Source organism: Glycine soja, chromosome 16 (assembly GCF_004193775.1).
Source record: "Glycine soja cultivar W05 chromosome 16, ASM419377v2, whole genome shotgun sequence".
In the NCBI taxonomy this organism is placed as follows: domain Eukaryota; kingdom Viridiplantae; phylum Streptophyta; class Magnoliopsida; order Fabales; family Fabaceae; genus Glycine; species Glycine soja.
The window spans coordinates 1,674,956-1,688,012 of NC_041017.1; the positions used below are offsets into that span (position 1 = coordinate 1,674,956).

Here is a 13,057-nt window from a genome sequence, read left to right on the forward strand (position 1 = left end):
ATTGTTAGAGCTTCTCGTGATGACATAATGTTGTTTTGGATGTAGCCAAGTGCATAAAGGTTTGTTTGGATGCAATATTATAAAAGATTATAGAAAAAAAAAATTTATTGAAGAAGTTCTTATCTAAAAAATTATTATTTTTTTGTTCCACTACGATCACATGGTTGTGAGACTGGGCTTTGGATGTTGACTTCTTTTTTTTTCCCTAAAACCTTAACATTAAGTTTTCACAGGAGATGTAGAGGGAAACAAATAAAATTAAATAGAAAATATAGTAGGAAAAAGGAGAAAACAGATTAAAATTTTAAGTTCTTTGGATCAAGAGAAAAAAAATTATATCAAATGGAATTGTTACCCTTATAATATAATTAAAAAAAATGGCAAAGGGATATATATATTGCCAATTTGATCGAATTACGTTCTCTTCCAAGTTTTCTTCCCTACATTGCAGTTAAAATATTTTGCATGAGTCCCATATATAATTTTCTCTGTCGTCACTCTAGTTTCACACTTTCTGAATGAGTGAAAAGTCATTGAATTTTTTTTTACTAATAGCAACTTTTAAACAATTGGTAAGGGTTTATTATTATCATTACCATACTTTGGAAGAGGTACGAAAACTAGAAAGGATGTCTAGTTTTGAGTGAAAGAAACATCGACCACATCCAAACTTAATGTAAAAAATTGAGATAGCTCTAATTAAATAAGAATTTTTACTATCGCGTGTATAAAAGTGTTTAGTATATATATAATATGTAGAAAACTCTTACAGAAGAACTTTTTTCATAAAATTTTATGGAAGGATACTTTTGAAAAAATGGGAAATTATTGAGTGCACGTATTGCTGAGTGCACCTAGCAACACCCTTCTCCAAAATAGCATACTACTCTAAAATCCCAACGAAGATATGTGGCCCAATTGCTTAACCCTAGAACCAATTAACAATCTCACACATTCACACTACTCAGTCACTCACGACAATAGCCCTAATTAAGGCTAAGAGCTTTGGGTTGAGGCACCGTTGTTGACCTCTCAAACCTAGCCCAGGCTGTTGTTGCTCTCGTTTTCACTCCTGTGCCACCCTCCGCTCTGATTTCGTGTTCTCTTTCAGCAGACCAAACCCCATCTTCCTGTGCCGCTCCGCTCCACCTCCAACAAAGACAAAGTCTCAGGAATCGTATGTAGTATATATACCATTTATGTGGCAGCTCTTGCATGGTTCATACTCGTGCCACCCCACCCGCCAAGAACCGACCAAACCGAAGGTTGTCTCAGTCAAAAACAAGTCTTGAAATGCAACCAAGTTAGGTTGAGATGGATTTGACCAACCCTTCCCAATTCACACCCTTACTCACTACATATATATATACATACACATAGATGTTCCATACACACAAATGATCACATACCCATAAAAGATAGAGAAAGGACACTCTTTTTTATAACTCGCACGTGTTAGCAGGAGGCACACGTTTTACTCAAAACCTCATTTCTTTCACACATTCTCTCTTACTCCAGCAAGATTATATTATTATATATACTATTATAATACCTGCCACGCCTCCCATGCATGGGAGCAACACAATACTATTAAAATATCACATTTCAAAACATTACAGTACAAGTCGAGTTCAAGCGCACACATACATTATCCACACATCCTACACGATAACCCACGTGCACTAAACGGAGATAGAAGATAACGTATAGTGAAAAAAAAATCATTATCTTTATCTCTCTCTTAGTCGACAGAATCATCTATATATAATAAGCCATCATATGCATCATTTTGTACTGTAGAGAACCAACCAAGGATCATTACTCGATCAATTCATCAGCTTGTGGCCATAGTCTCATTATTTATCCTTTTGCTTCCAATATCCATGGGTGGGGAGACGTCGGGCATGTCACTGTATGCAAGATTGCACACGTGAGTGCGTATAATTAGTTATTATTATTTTTTATCCATAAATATTAATTATTAATTATTTTTTTAAGTGAAAATTCAACTCATCGACAACCTTTTGTCAGCTAGTTACCTTGTTTAATCGTCGTTTCCTTTTTGGTGTGTATTTTTCAACATGCACACATGCATGTGCCAAGTGTCACTTACCCTCGATCTTTCTTAACAGGCTCGCCTCAGTGAAGCAGCTGCTGAGGCTGTGAAGAAAATGATTTGTCCACAAAGTGTTCTTGGGCAGATCATGTTCATCATATCTATCCTTGGGCCTCTGCTTTGCACTATGCAAATACCCCAGATGCCCTATGCAGTTACAAAAACAGTAGTAAGTTCCAAATCCAATTATTGATGAAGCTCTCGCTCTTGGATCAGTTATCACTCATTTTAAATTGTAATTGCTTTCAAGATATATTTGATCAATATATGGCTTCGTGGAGTCATTTTAGGCCTTAAATTAAAATTATGTAACATATAACAATAAAAATCTAAAACCGTGCTACTATGACTGAAAGACGTCAAAATACCACCCGACACGCTAGATGTTGGACAATAATACACAATAAACATATGAAGTGGACGACTCTTTTAATTGCGTGGGTGATTTGCTCGCACGTTACAACACAGTTACCATTAGGTATACTATAAACAAAAACATGCTTGCGTGTAAGATATCTTCGTATGAATGGTAAAGACGAGAATATAAAAGTTATAAATTATTTTAAAAAACCATGTGACTTTAGTCTTGCTACTTTTTCATTTGACTTTAATGATTTTTTGTTTTGAGATATGGGATGATGTTATCGAGGGAAATAAAGCAATTTTTAATTGTATATTTTATAAAAAAAAGTTTGTTTGTCAATTTATGCAAATCACGTCACATTTTTTTTTCCATTATGTTTTGGATGAAAGGCGAGGGTCTTAATTTTAACAACTGGAACTATGGGAATTAAATAGTAGCTAGATCAAAATAACTAAAAACACACATGAGTATGAAAAAAATAGCCGAGCAGGAAAAAAAAGATGAAAAAAAAAAAATAAAAATTCAATTAAGCTCACAATTAAAAACTCTCAATCGATCGGGAAGAGCTATAAGTTTTTTTTTTAAATTTTATTTTGTCGTGATGGAAAAGCTATATATAATTAAGTAGCATTCTCATTCTTCTTTAGAAGATATAAGAACTTTAACTATTTTGCCATTTGAGATTTTTTTCTCCTTATTTGGATCTTACAAACACTTGTTTTGCAAAATCTAGCTCGTGCTATTTGTACAAACCATAAAATCCATTGAACAGTAATATTTGTGAATAATTTGTAAGAACTAATTAATAATTCTTCTTACCTTATCCCAACTAATTAGCCTTTATGTTTATTAATATTTGGCTATATATAATTAGTTGAATGATATGTGATAACATATTGTGTGTGGTACTAACTTTTCTTGTCTGAACATATATTCAGGGGATTGTGTAGATTACAAAAAGGGAATTAAGGGGCGATGTGTTGTGGCTGCGATTAACAATTACACAACGCAACTCCTCGAATATGGCAGTGGCACTAAATCTAGATGTAAATCCTTGTTTCAAACTACTAATTTGTGTGATACTGTTTACGCTGGAATTTGGTAAACAACCGCTAGTCTAAGTTAATTGCTTGCGAGATCAACTAGTGAATCTCAGGAGCATGTCATTTGTGTGTTTGTGTTTAAATGTAAAGCTTTTTGAATGTTCATCATTGCAATAAACATTTACTGGTTCGAAATTTGTAAAAAGGAAAATTCTGACAGACTCGAAATGCTGAAAATAACTTGACAAGAGAAGATAAATTGCAGAATGTGAAGGAGCAGTGAGTTCATTCGATCGAATGAACCATCTAAAAGGCAGAAATTATAAAGTGAAACGTAAATTGCATTCGAAATGTAAAGTTTACAGGAACTTAAAATGGTTCACAAACATACATTCTCCTTGTATACTCGTTTCTCTCTGCGCTGGGTACTTTGAGTGTATAAGAATTTGTATAAATGATTTGTGACCCCGAAACCTGACTAAAAAACTACTATATATAGACATTCAAAAATAAACTGCCCTAACGGTCGAACACTACCCTAATGCCAAGTGTCCTGCCACGTACATCTTACATGCACATAACTGCTCCTTAGAACGGTTATCCATATTGCTCGAAGTCGAAGCTGATTTTGTGGAGTTTGGTCAGAAATTGTGCTAAGTCCAGAAATCTTGCTGTCTTGAACTTCGACTCGACCACACGCCAGCTCGAATCGCCCAATGATTCGAAGCCCTCTTTCTTGTCCTAGCCTTATTCTTCATAAATACTTCTTTGATCCCGTGAATCCCTTTCGATCATCACTTCTTTCTTCTCGATTCGAACAGGATCTGGCAAAATTCGTATTTAGAGCATATTTTTAGCTCATCAAAAATATGGGCTAACAAATTGCCCCCAAAAAATGTCTGCTTTGATTCGAGATTGAAGGAAGATGAGAAGTTGACATTTTTTCTCTTCTTCTAACAATTTTTTCCTGAAGATCATTCATACTTTCATCTTTATTATTTTGTGGTGTACTTGCCCCCACAAGTTTTGGCATTGGCAATTTAGTGCTTAATGGCTCTAGTAACACCAGTTTATCTTTTATCTCGATCAACTGAGTTAGTTTTTCCTTCGACATTTTGTACCCTGAAGCTATTTGGGCTAAATCATTTGCTTCTTGGTTTTCTAGTCGAGGTATATGCTCAATGTTAATGTAATCGAAATGATTCAGAAGAGAACTGACCATAACAAAATATTTTGCTAAGTGTTCATTAACACATTTGTATTCTTGTGTTAATTGCTTCACTACTAATTCTGAATCACCCCTTATGTTAACATTTCTTGCCCCCAGGCTAATTAAAATTTCAAGGCCTGTAATTAGAGCCTCATACTCAGCCTCATTATTAGAACAAAGCCCTTTGATTTTATATTTGAATTTAGTTGGAACTTTATTGGGGGATATTATTAAAACTCCAATTCCAGTTCCATATTTGTGTTTCGAACCATCGAAATACAAAATCCAAGGCTCTGTATCGACATAGTCTTGCGGCATTTCGATCAGTGAGTGATCTACAATAAAATCAGCCACAATTTGACCCTTAACAGATTTCAAAGGCTTGTATGTTAAAGAATATTCTGTTAAGGCTAAAGCCCATTTTCCAATTCTACTGTGTAAAATAGGTTTTGACAACATGTGTTTAATAATATCATAATGAGAATACACATAAACATCAACAGGCTTTATATATTGCTTAAGTTTTGCACAAGAGAAATACAGACAAAGACAAAGTTTTTCTATGGCCGTATATCTAGTTTCTGCATCATTTAGTACACGACTAAGATAATAAATTGCATGTTCTATGCCATCATCATCTTCCTGAGCCAACATGCTACCAATGGTCTTGTCAGACGCAGCAATATACAACTTCATAGTCTTGTTTCGACTAGGAGGCATTAACACAGGAGGCTTGATCAGATATTCTTTAATTTCATCGAAAGCCTTTTGATGCTCTTCATTCCATTTGAATGGTTCATCTTTCTTGAGTCGAAGTAATGGCGAAAAAATTTGAGCTTTGCCACTTAGATTCGAAATGAATCGCCTCAAGAAGTTGATTTTTCCTAGCAAAGACTGAAGTTGTTTTTTGGTCGAAGGAGGCTTCGTCTCAAGAATAGCCTTTGTCTTATTTTGATTTATCTCAATGCCCTTTTTATGCACCACAAATCCCAGGAAATCTCCTGCACGCACACAAAAAGCACACTTTAATGGATTCATTTTTAATCCATGTTTCCTCATTCGTTCGAAAGATTGCCTAAGATAATCCAAATGGCTATCTTCTGAGGAGGATTTGATGATTATATCATCAATATAAATTTGCATAAATGTGTCAATAAAATCATGAAACATGGAATTCATGGCCCTTTGATAAGTGGCCCCAGCATTTTTCAACCCAAAGGGCATAACCACCCATTCATAAGTGCCTAAAACACCAGGGCATCGAAATGCTGTTTTCGACACATCATTTTCAGCAATAAATATTTGGTTATAACCAGAATAACCATCTAACATGCTCAAAAATTCGAAACCAGCTGCCGAATCTACCAACATTTCTGCTATTGGCATAGCATATTCATCTTTAGGTGTAGCATTATTTAAATCCCTAAAATCTATGCATACTCTAAGAGTTCCATTCTTTTTAATGACAGGGACTATATTTGCTAACCATTCGACATACCTGGCAGCCCTGATGAATTTACACCTCAGCAGCCTTTCGATCTCTTCCTTAATCTTGGACATGATTTCTGGTGCGAATCTTCTTGGTAGTTGTTTTACTGGTCTTTTTCCCTCCTTAATAGGTAACTTCATTTCGACCATTTCTCTGCTTAACCCAGGCATTTCGTGGTAGTCCCAAGCAAAGCAGTCTTTAAACTTTCTAAGAAGAGGCACCAGCTTTTCTTTTAAACTTGAGGTGATATTGGCACTGATATAAGTTGGCCTTTTAATCGAGCCATCTCCAATATCAACCTCTTCCAAAGGATCTTGAGCCTGCATCTTTGGCGCCTCACTTATGGGATTTTTCTCAAAACCCAGCGGCTCATCATCATAAATACAATCCAGTCTTCGATCCTTTGTTTCTTTGTTTTCATGATCTTCGATCTTGGCTTCAACTGCCATATTTTGTTGAGATTCAGCCTCAAAGGCCGTATTTAGTCTATTTTCGGCCATATAAGCCGTAATTCTGGCCCATGCAGTGGCCTCAGTCATATTAATCTTCGTATGTATTCCACCCAGTTGGTGGAATGACTCCATCTTCAGAGGGAGCAGCATCAATTTCCTCCCTCTCCCATATAAACCCATAGGTAGGATGGAGTTTGACAGAGTGGACAACATTGTCACTCGATTCGACAACAGCCTCTTTGTCACCACAAGGTGCTATGTTAGCCAACTTTTTGTCAAAGGTTTGTGCAGTAACATTATCGACCTCTGACTTATAGAAGCTTTGATCTGCCTCTATATTTTCCACAATCCCATCCTCCCTCCAGATAATGAGCTTCTGGTGAAGGGTAGATGGCACAGCCCCAACTCCATGAATCCACTCCCTTCCTAATAGCAAGTTAAAATTAGCCTTAGACTGTATCACCAGGAAAAGAGTTGGTCGAACTATACTGTCTACAGCAACATCTACTTGAATGGCTCTCAAAGAATAGCCAGTTTTACCCTCATAATTCGAAAGCACAATGTTGTGGGTAGATAGATCTGTGTCATGTTTCCCGATCTTGTAGAGCATAGATTGAGGCATTAAGTTGACAGCCGCTCCTCCATCAATGAGCACTTTGTTGATTCCAACATTCTCAACTTTTGCCCTGATGAAAAGAGGTTTGAGATGACTTTTCATCTGAAAATCTGGCTTTTCGAAATAAGCTAATTGCTCTTCCACACAGCCATTATTCATAACATAGTAACATACTGGCTTTGGGTCAGCCATATCAAAATGATCGAACTCACTTTCGATCTCAGTAACTTCAGATTGGACATCATATTCAGATGGCAAGATGGATACCACACAGATGACATCAAAATCTGGCTCAGAATCCAGTAGATCCTCATCCTCCATCTTGTCTTCATCCACTGGAGGCAGGAGTCTCTCCTTTACCGGCCTCCTAGATACTTCTTTATACTGGCCCGTTTGTAGATTCTGTTGGGCCAATTTCTTCTGACGCTGGAACCTGCGCCATTGGGTCCTCGTCATAGGATTCTTTCCTTTGTAATTGTTCCTATAAGAGTACCTATTGGCCTCCTGTGGGCCAATTTGCTTCGTTCCACTCGAACCACCTACTTCCATAATCCCTTTGTTGAACCTTATAAGTCCCTGGTGCATCCATTTTTCGACCGGAACTGAACCAGGAGGAGCGAAAGTATTCCTTCGACCAGATTTCTGATTAGTATTCGACTGCACCATAACTCTTTTACCTTTATCGAAACGTTGGTTCTGCTTTGCCCCCTTGTTAACAACTTGGTATTTCTTGAGGCCCTCAGTAGCCTCCTTATCACATACTGCACTGCAGCGAGGGCAGAGCATCACAATCTTGTTTTCGAGTTTGCATCTGTTCAAGAAATCAATTAACTCCTCCTCAGCCTGAGGATACACAACCTTCATTTGTTCGTTGTAATCCTCTTCAGATACGTCCTGAACTTGCACATGGGACACCTCCATTGTTTCGACCATCATTATTTCTTGGGGCTCCGCATAGAGAGTTTCAGCAGCTTTGGATGTTTCAGCATTTGCCTGAACAACCTTTGGTTTCTCACCAAATTTTAGCCTCCCTTCGTCAAGAGCCTTTTGAACCAAATCCCTGAAAAGAACACAACGTGAGGTTTTATGGCCAAGGAAATTATGAAATTTACAATAACCCCTTTTCTTCTGTTGTTCGATTGGGGGTACTTTCAAGCCCTTAGGAACAACAATCTGGCCATCTGTGACTAATAAATCAAATATTTCATCACATTTAGTTATGTCAAATGTATAAGTTTTAGACACAAATTTATCATTTTTAGGTTCAACAGGGTTTTTTCCATTGGAAGGTCTAAGGAGTTTACAAACATAAGGAGGTCCAGGTTTTAATTCTGCTAAATCAACCTCACTGTCTTCGATATCTTCATAAATAATATCGAACTCCTGGTCACTGTCATTGGTTTCGACATATGCAACCTTTTCCTTCTTGTGGAATTTAGAATTTCTAGCCTTTTCGGCCTTCAATCGTTCGAGTTGTCGAACTCTATCAGCCAATTGAGCCATATCCCTTAAATATTGGGTATCTAATTTCTTTCTAATCGAATAGTCTAGGCCACCAGCAGCCATTTCGACTAATTCATGTTCAGGGACTTGGGTGAAACACCTTGCCTTTAAGAGTCTGAATCTGTTCAAATAATCATCAATTGATTCAGGTGCCTTGCGTCGTACGCTGGCTAACTCTTTAAGGCTGATCTTAGACTGTCCCATATAAAATTGCTCATGGAAAATCCTTTCCAATTGGTTCCAATTACGAATGGAATGAGGCGGAAGGGTTGTAAACCATGTAAAAGCATTTTTAGTCAAGGAACTAGGGAAAAATTTCATTCTTAAATTTTCATTATTAGCCAAATCCCCTGCCTCGACCAAATATCTAGCAATGTGTTCGACAGTGGACTCATTTGTCTCTCCTGCAAACTTAGTAAACTTAGGGATTTTCACACCCCTTGGTAATTCTGTTTGTAACACATACTCAGATAATGGAGACACAAAATTAGGCCTGTGTAAGCCTAAGTTCAAACCATTCTGCACCAAAATCGTTTCGACCATTTGGGCAAGGTTATTCTGCATATCGAAACGGTTTTGTTGAATATTCTCTATTACTTCATCAGCATTTTGGTTTCTATTTACCAATACTATACCAGGGTTTGGTTCGACCTGTTGGACTGGTGGCTCTATGCGTGCCGCTGATTGTGGTGCTTGAGCCATTTGCATCCCGGGGTTATTAGGCATCTGTATCTCTTGGACAGGCGCCTGTATTTGGATCTGTCGAATTGGTGGTTGCTGTATGGGTGGTGCCCCAAAAAAGTCAGCAATTCGACTTATTTGATTTGTTAACATTTGGTAACTGTTATTTGTATTTTGAATTAAGGGGTTAATAACAGTTCCTATTTGTTGTGTTAACATGTTAACCATATCATGGTTACTTTCATCCATTTGCTGTCTGAGTGACAAAACGGATGTATTGGTTAAATGTTGAGGAATTACCCTACCTTGATTGCCCGCTACAGATCCTGATGGAGAGGACATATTAAGATTCTCTATATTTGGTTGAGAGTTTTGCAGCCCTGCCATCAAAGATGTAGGCATGCCATATAGAGGGTTTTGAGGCGGTCGAAAGGGACTTCCACTGGGATTCCCTAAACTAGAGTTATTCCATGGGGCAAAAGCAGACGCTGACGTGGTTGAACTTGCCAACGTCATGTTGGTCATGGGAGAAGTTACCCCTATCTGATTCATAACCGTCGAAGCGGTCGAACTTATCGTGCCAACAGTTTGGTCAGGAATTGCTCCTATGCCAGAATTTATATTGGCATTACTGACAGAGGTCTGCGTTGGTTGCCCCTCCATATTTGGAAGGTCATTGTTTCGATTACTTGGGGGTAGTCTAGCCATCCTTGTACGAGTTTTGAATTCTGTTAAGTGTGGAACAGATTTCCCACTTCTTAAATGCATACAAAATCAAAACAACTAAGAATGCAATAAACCAACTGCACTAAACAACTTTAATAATAATTTAAAACTAAAACACACAATTGACCAGTCCCACCGGGCGTGCCAATTTGTTTACGCTGGAATTTGGTAAACAACCGCTAGTCTAAGTTAATTGCTTGCGAGATCAACTAGTGAATCTCAGGAGCATGTCATTTGTGTGTTTGTGTTTAAATGTAAAGCTTTTTGAATGTTCATCATTGCAATAAACATTTACTGGTTCAAAATTTGTAAAAAGGAAAATTCTGACAGACTCGAAATGCTGAAAATAACTTGACAAGAGAAGATAAATTGCAGAATGTGAAGGAGCAGTGAGTTCATTCGATCGAATGAACCATCTAAAAGGCAGAAATTATAAAGTGAAACGTAAATTGCATTCGAAATGTAAAGTTTACAGGAACTTAAAATGGTTCACAAACATACATTCTCCTTGTATACTCGTTTCTCTCTGCGCTGGATACTTTGAGTGTATAAGAATTTGTATAAATGATTTGTGACCCCGAAACCTGACTAAAAAACTACTATATATAGACATTCAAAAATAAACTGCCCTAACGGTCGAACACTACCCTAATGCCAAGTGTCCTGCCACGTACATCTTACATGCACATAACTGCTCCTTAGAACGGTTATCCATATTGCTCGAAGTCGAAGTTGATTTTGTGGAGTTTGGTCAGAAATTGTGCTAAGTCCAGAAATCTTGCTGTCTTGAACTTCGACTCGACCACACGCCAGCTCGAATCGCCCAATGATTCGAAGCCCTCTTTCTTGTCCTAGCCTTATTCTTCATAAATACTTCTTTGATCCCGTGAATCCCTTTCGATCATCACTTCTTTCTTCTCGATTCGAACAGGATCTGGCAAAATTCGTATTTAGAGCATATTTTTAGCTCATAAAAAATATGGGCTAACAGATACCCCATAATTTTTTTGCGGACTAACATAAATTCTTCTTTGGTAATGGTAACATGCATAACGATATATATTAGATAACCTCACGCAATCTCTATTCTTCCTTTCACATTTTATGGGGGACATCCATCAGGTATATTATGCATTTATACAAGCGCCAAAGCTCGATCATCTGAATTTTCATTCTGGTTAACCATCATATATACATGTAATGGCTTTCTGTACGTACAATTAATATTCTTAATTAAAAATCTGCAGCCTCTACATTGTGGCTTTCTCTCAGACAATGGGGGCAATGCAATTACTGTTCGCTGGTATAAAAGGAAGCAAAATCTTCACCATGTAAGTCAATTTTTTCTTCATGGATTCATAGATCGACACCGTTAGGTGAAGATCAGAAGGTTTAAATCTCGAATGTGTGCATTTTAAAATCTGATGTATTGAGATAAAAATATGAGTCCTTAAATTAGAAACTGGATGAAGGAATGCATTAAAACTTGCCATTTCTTGTCTTCACATACTATATATACGACAATATGATATGTTTAATTTTACCTTCATATACATACAGGTTTGGGATAGTACCATCCTTCAGACAGAAGTCGACAATTTTTATGACTCTGACATGAACGAATTCATCGATGCACTTCAACAGAATATTACGGTATTGTATGCAATTTTGTTTTAATCATCAATCTAAATAAGGATTTGGGTTGTGAAGTTTGAGGTTGTATATCTTCAATTTTTTATTTATTTTTATCTAAATAAACAGAAAGTATGGGCCGATCAGATAGAAGAATGGGAGAACTGCGGTGATAATGACCTTCCATGCCCAGCTACGTATGTCCCATTATTATTAATAATATAATTAATATATCATTTACCCAAATCCAATTATTTCTATAATGTTTCTTTTGCGAGTTTCACGTTTATATCTTTCAATTTTCTTGGTAAGATTTTTATTATAAATAATTTAAATACAATACATATAATAGTATTAAAATAATCCTTTAGAATATAAAAATATAATATCCTTCTCTGATGTTGAAAATAGTGGCATATCCATCCTATCACATGCTTAAAAATGAGTTCTTTATTTAAATCCCAAAAACCCATAACTAGAAAAACAACAGAAACCAGCTTCTTTTTTTTTTATGAAAGAAACCAGCTTCTTTAGTTGTCTCTGATTATTATTCAAAGCATATATACATACTTAACTTGGGTAATTTTTTTTTAGATACGCATCTGAAAGTACCATAGATGCATGTAAATGGGCGTATAAAGATGCCACGGAAGGATCCGTACTAAATGGTAAGCTTTAAGAGCTTTGATAGCCAAGACATTTTTTTTATCGGCAATAATATGATAGCTAAGATAATTTATTTATTTATTTATTTATTTTACATTTTCTCACTGTACTTTGAAAAATACTCTGCAGATGATTACTTCCTGTCACGTTTGCCAATAGTCAATATGCGGTTAGCTCAAGCAGGAGTTCGATTGGCTGATATTCTTAATCGTGTTTTTGAGAAAAAGTTGGCAATGTCGATCTAGTTTATTGGAAGAGAATGATTCGACAATTTGCTTAATAAAAAAGAATAAAGTGCCGACTAATTTGTAAGCTTAATTAATTGCTCTAGGCTTTGTGATTTGAGTAAAATATCGATGTAAGCGAATAAAGAAAATAATGTCAGAGAGTGAAGTCAGCAGTATGCTAAGTGATGAGGTGTTTGAATAATTTGCAAGGCTATAACAGATTAGAGATATCCATGCTTTCAATGTACCAAATAAAAGAAAATAGTGCTCCTGCGTGGATTTCTCGTGCATGGGCAAATTTTCAACCTGCAATCCATTAACGTTTTCTCTAT

At 36.6% G+C, this 13,057-nt stretch overlaps 1 pseudogene; it reads left to right on the plus strand.

The window, feature by feature from the left end:
* Positions 1–1,215: 1,215 nt before the first annotated feature.
* Positions 1,216–13,057, plus strand: LOC114391054 (annotated as a pseudogene).